General features: G+C 32.9%; 1 non-coding gene across 1 annotated transcript; it reads right to left on the bottom strand.

The window, feature by feature from the left end:
* Window positions 1-2474: 2474 nt before the first annotated feature.
* Window positions 2475-2581, bottom strand: LOC115696068 (small nucleolar RNA R71). The gene has a single exon (XR_004007666.2). It is a non-coding gene; the product is annotated as a small nucleolar RNA R71 (small nucleolar RNA).
* Between the last annotated feature and the right edge of the window lie 3055 nt (window positions 2582-5636).

Below are 5636 nucleotides of genomic sequence, written 5' to 3'. Positions count from 1 at the left end.
ATTTATGGCATAATTGAAAAAAAAAAAGAAATAAAAAGTTAAGAAAATGCATTGTATTTATTTAAAGAAATACAAATTAATTAAATTTTAAATAAATATTTTCATTAAAACTATTGTGATATATTTTATGTTGAAAATATTTTATTTGGATTTAATTTTGTTTGTGTTTGATTGAGAAAATAGCATTTGTGAAAAGAAAGGAAAAGAAAAAGAAAAATAGTAAAAATGTGATCCAAAGCAATGAAAAATGGCATTTTTGAAGCCCAAAAGAGAGCACAAAAGGACAAAAGCCCATTTGGCCCTCTTCTTCTCCCCTGCCGACATCAGCGCCACGTGGCGCTCTCCCATTGGCTCGGCAAAAGCAACAGGAGCAGCAGCTCCATTTGGCCCTCTCCCTCTTCACGCGCGCGTGAGGCACACGGCCTCACCCTAGCCGTGCGTGCGCCTCACGCCATGCCCCTGCGGCTGGCCTTCGTTTGGTCCGATTCTCTTCAGCCAAAAGGTGGCTTTCTCTCCTCTTGCCACGTGTCAAGTTGCACACCAAAGCCACCAATCCGAGCTTGACACGTGGCACTCTGAAATTAACTTTTTGTATTTACAATTTTACCCACATGCAATTTGTAATAAGTTTAATTGCGTATTAGTCCTTTTACCCTTCTATAAATAGAAGCTTAGGTTTTTAGAATTCAGTTACAGTTTCAGTTCCAGACAGAAAAATCTAGAGAAAACGCTCAGAGCGCTTAGTGTTAGTTTACCGCTTTCTTAGTTAATTTTCTTATGGGTTTCTAAGTTCCCTTATTATTAAGGAGGACGATGAAACCTAGTGTATTTAATTAAGTATTTATTTTTATTTTGATTCTCAGTACAATATATGCTTATGATTTTCGATTCTTAAAATAATTTCTTCCATCTTTAATATCAAGTATTTTTGATAGTTAGAAATTATTTATGCTTGGTTCCATATTTTATTAAAAATAATATTCTTTGATTTTTTGTATTTACATTAAATTGTTTCACATTTAATGCTTAGAAGTTATAATTTTAAAGCGAAGGAAAATCTATTTTTTATTAGAAAATAATTGGTTTGATTACTGATTAAATTATGAGAATCAATATAAACATAAATATTTTTATATACACTTAAGTGGATTCTGAACCCTTAATAATATTCTAAAATATTTCTGAAAATATCTGTTACTGTCATTTTTATCATTTAAACACTTTATTTTATTTTGTTACCAAAAACCTCACCATTTTCGGAACTAGGTTAGAGTTTTATTAGCTTAGATTAAATAAGTATTTTCTTTGATTTCACGCAATTCCCATGGGTTCGACCTCGTTCTTCACAATCTCCATACTACAATAAAGATTCATGCGCTTGCGAGTTGATAAATGTAAAACGTACCATTTTGGTATACAACAAGTTTTTGGCGCCGTTGCCGGGAAACTGCAAGAAGAAAAACTACTTTAATTCAGGTTGGTATAATTCTTCTACTAGTTATTATATTATATATATTATATATTACGTTTCTTAATAGTGAAGTAAGATTTATATATATATATAATTATATATTATTATTATTATTATTATTATTATATATTACAGTAAGTAACGTAAGTTACTTACTGTTAAATTATATTTATATATATAAATTTATATTATATTATATTATTATTATAATTATATATTATTATTATATATACATTACTTAACTATTAAGAAAAGTATATTATTAATATAATTATATATTATAAATTATAATTAATATTAATATTTATATTTCGGTCAAATATATACATATTATTTATTCCCCGTTATATTTTAAATTTTGTCTTTATTTCTGCACATATATTAATATTAGTATTTATATTTCTGTCAAATATATACATATTATTTATTTCCCGCTATATTTTAAATTCAGTCTTTATTTACGCAATTATATGGTAGGCACCGCCTCCTAATTTTTTCATGTTATTTTAATTTTTGTGATACTTGGTGTATGATTCGCTGGGAACGAAATTCTAAAAATCGTTTGGTAAAAAGAAAATTATTGTGGGTTGAAATTAAAAGTGAAAATTCTGACATCATGGAACCAAATCAAGTAAATGTGGAAGAAAAAACTCTTATTGATCATTTTTCTCCCATTTCTGCTAATCCACCATCATGCATTATTTTTCCTGAAACAAATGCTACACATTTTGAGCTGAAACCTTCCATAATTCAACTTTTGCCATCTTTTTATGGGTTAGGTAAAGAGGATCCATACATGCATGTAAAAGATTTTTTAGAAATTTGCTCTACTTTTAGATTTCAAAATTTTTCTGATGAATCTGTTAGGCTTAGACTTTTTCCATTCTCATTAAAAGATAAGTCTAAAGCCTGGTTAAATTCACTCCCAGCCCGATCCATTTCTACTTGGGATGAATTAGTTAATAAATTTTTGTCCAAATTTTTTCCAATGTCTAAAACGGATAATATTAGGAGAGAAATCTCCGAATTTTATCAGAAAGATCACGAAGAATTTTATGAATGTTGGGAAAGATTTAAAGATTTATTGCTAAAATGTCCACACCATGGTTTTGAAAAATGGAGATTGGTAAAATACTTTTATGATGGATTATCTCCCTCAAACCGACAAATAGTACAATCAATGCACACTGGAAAATTTTTGCAATTTAGAGGGGATGAGGCTTGGGAGTCTCTTGAGAATCTTTCTGTAAATTCTCAACAGTGGAATTGCCAAGATCCTAGATCGAAAGCTTCCAACACACCTAAGAGAGGTGGAATTTACGATGTCAAAGATGACGTAGATATTAAAACATCATTAGCAAATCTAACTAGGAGAGTTGAAGCTATGTCATTAAGTCAATCCATGAATACTCCTATACATAGGAATGAAATTTGTTCCTTATGCTATAGTACAAGTCATAGTGCCCAGTCATGTCCATCATTGCCTATATACCAAGAGGCATTTTCTGAAGAAGTGAACGCTCTTCAAACTTATGGGAAATCATCTGATAGCCCATTTTCTCAATCCTACAATCCAAATTGGAGAAATCATCCAAATTTTTCATGGAGACAGAACCAGCCTCCAATGAATCAAGGGCACCAGTACAACACGCCCAAGCAGAGTCAAGCCCAACCTAATATGCCATATCCTCAACAACAAAGAAAACCATCTTTAGAGGATACACTACAACAGTTTATGCAAACCACCCAACAAGCTTTACACACAAATTCTCAATCCCTATTAAAGCTTGAAACACAAATGGGTCAGCTTGCTACTGCTGTAGCTGAAAGGGAAAAGGGAAAACTTCCCAGTCAACCCATTCCAAATCCAAAGAGTCAGTACGAGGTAAGTACATCTAGACCTACTGAAGAAGCTAAATCAATTTCTATCCTTAGGTCTGGAAAAATTATTGAAAAACCTGATTACATACCTCAAACTGATGCTGAAATAAACAAAGACTCATTGAAAGAAAATGAAAAGAGTCAGCCTGAAAGTTCACATTCCAAAGACTCGGTTGAAGAATTGAGTCAAACCTTACCGTTCATTCCAAAAGCTCCATTCCCACAAAGATTGCTCCCGATCAAAAGAGGTAGTCAGTATGGTGACATCTTAGAGGTATTCAAACAAGTAAGTATAAATATCCCTTTCTTAGATGCCATTAAGCAAATACCTGCCTACTCTAAATTCTTGAAAGATTTGTGTACTGCAAAAAGAAACACAAATGTTCCAAAAAAGGCATTTTTAACGGAACAAGTCAGCTCCATAATTCAATATAAAAGTCTTGTTAAACACAAAGATCCGGGGTGTCCCACCATTCCTTGTATTATTGGTGATCATGTGATTAACAAAGCTTTACTTGATTTAGGAGCTAGTGTGAATTTATTGCCTTATTCTGTTTATAAGCAACTTGGTCTAGGGGAACTGAAACCAACATCTATGACACTTCAGTTAGCTGATCGTTCTGTGAAAATTCCTAGAGGTGTCATAGAAGATGTTTTGATTAAGGTAGATAAATTTTATTTTCCTGTTGATTTCATTGTTCTTGATACTCATTTTGTTGAAGACATAAGTGCTCAAATTCCGATCATTTTGGGTAGACCATTTTTAGCCACATCAAATGCAATCATCAACTGTCGTAATGGTGTTCTTAAATTATCATTTGGAAATATGACTGTTGAGTTGAATGTTTTTAATGTTGCTAATAAATCTATTGATTGCGATGATGTATATGAGGTAAATTTTATTGATTCTGTCACACATGATTTCATGCTAAACAAAGATAATTCTTTTGAAAATTGTGTAAGTCATTTTGGTATGAATTTTGAAAGTTCTTTTGATAGGGTAAATTCTTTGTTAGAGTCTACACCATTGATAAACACAGAAGAGTGGAACACCAAAGTTGAGTCAATTGAACCCTTTCGCCAATTAGAATCACAGTCACTCCCTGAACCACCAAAGTTAGATCTAAAGGTTTTACCTGAAGATCTAAAATATGCATTCCTAGGAGAGTCAGAAACCTTCCCTGTTATCATCGCATCTGCGTTAGACAAGAAACAAGAAGAGAAATTGGTACAAGTTCTTAAGAGTCACAAAGAAGCCATAGGATGGACCATGGCTGACATCAAAGGAATTAGTCCTTCGGTGTGCATGCATCGAATCGATTTAGAAGAAAATGCAAAGCCATCCCGTGAGTGTCAAAGAAGGTTAAATCAAAATATGAAAGAAGTAGTGAGAGATGAAATACTTAAAACATTAGATGTGGGTATTATATACCCAATTTCTGATAGTTCATGGGTCAGTCCGATCCATGTTGTTCCTAAGAAGTCTGGAATTACTGTAGTCAAGAATGCAAACGATGAATTAATCCCCACTAAAATCCAAACTGGATGGAGAGTGTGCATTGACTACAGAAAACTGAATAGCCTCACCAGAAAAGACCATTTCCCATTACCCTTCATTGATCAAATGCTTGAAAGATTAGCTGGTCACGAGTACTACTGTTTTCTCGATGGTTACTCGGGATACAACCAAATCCCGATAGCACCCGAGGATCAAGAAAAGACCACCTTCACATGTCCTTATGGAACATTTGCTTATCGACGCATGTCTTTTGGCTTATGCAATGCACCTGCGACATTTCAAAGGTGTATGATTGCAATTTTTTCTGATATGGTTGAACATTTTTTGGAAATCTTTATGGATGATTTTTCTATTTATGGATCTTCTTTTGATGAATGTTTACACCACCTGTCTCTTGTCTTGATTCGTTGTAAAGAAAAGAATTTAGTGCTAAATTGGGAAAAATGTCATTTTATGGTAAAACGTGGAATTGTCTTAGGACATGTGATTTCATCTGAGGGAATAGAAGTTGACAAAGCTAAAGCTGATCTTATTTCAAAACTTCCACCACCTAAAATTGTGAAAGAAATTAGATCATTCTTAGGTCACGCCGGTTTCTACCGGAGATTCATAAAAGACTTTAGCAAAATTTCACGGCCTCTGTGCCATTTACTTGGAAAAGATAATGCATTTGTTTTTGATCATGATTGTCATATTGCTTTTGAGAAATTGAAAACTATGCTAACTACTGCACCCATTATTCAACCTCCTGATTGGAACCTTCCT

This window comes from Cannabis sativa, chromosome 4, assembly GCF_029168945.1.
Source record: "Cannabis sativa cultivar Pink pepper isolate KNU-18-1 chromosome 4, ASM2916894v1, whole genome shotgun sequence".
Classification (NCBI taxonomy): Eukaryota; Viridiplantae; Streptophyta; class Magnoliopsida; order Rosales; family Cannabaceae; genus Cannabis; species Cannabis sativa.
The sequence above is the reverse complement of the archived record's forward strand: the minus strand, read 5'-3'. Positions and strand labels throughout refer to the sequence as shown.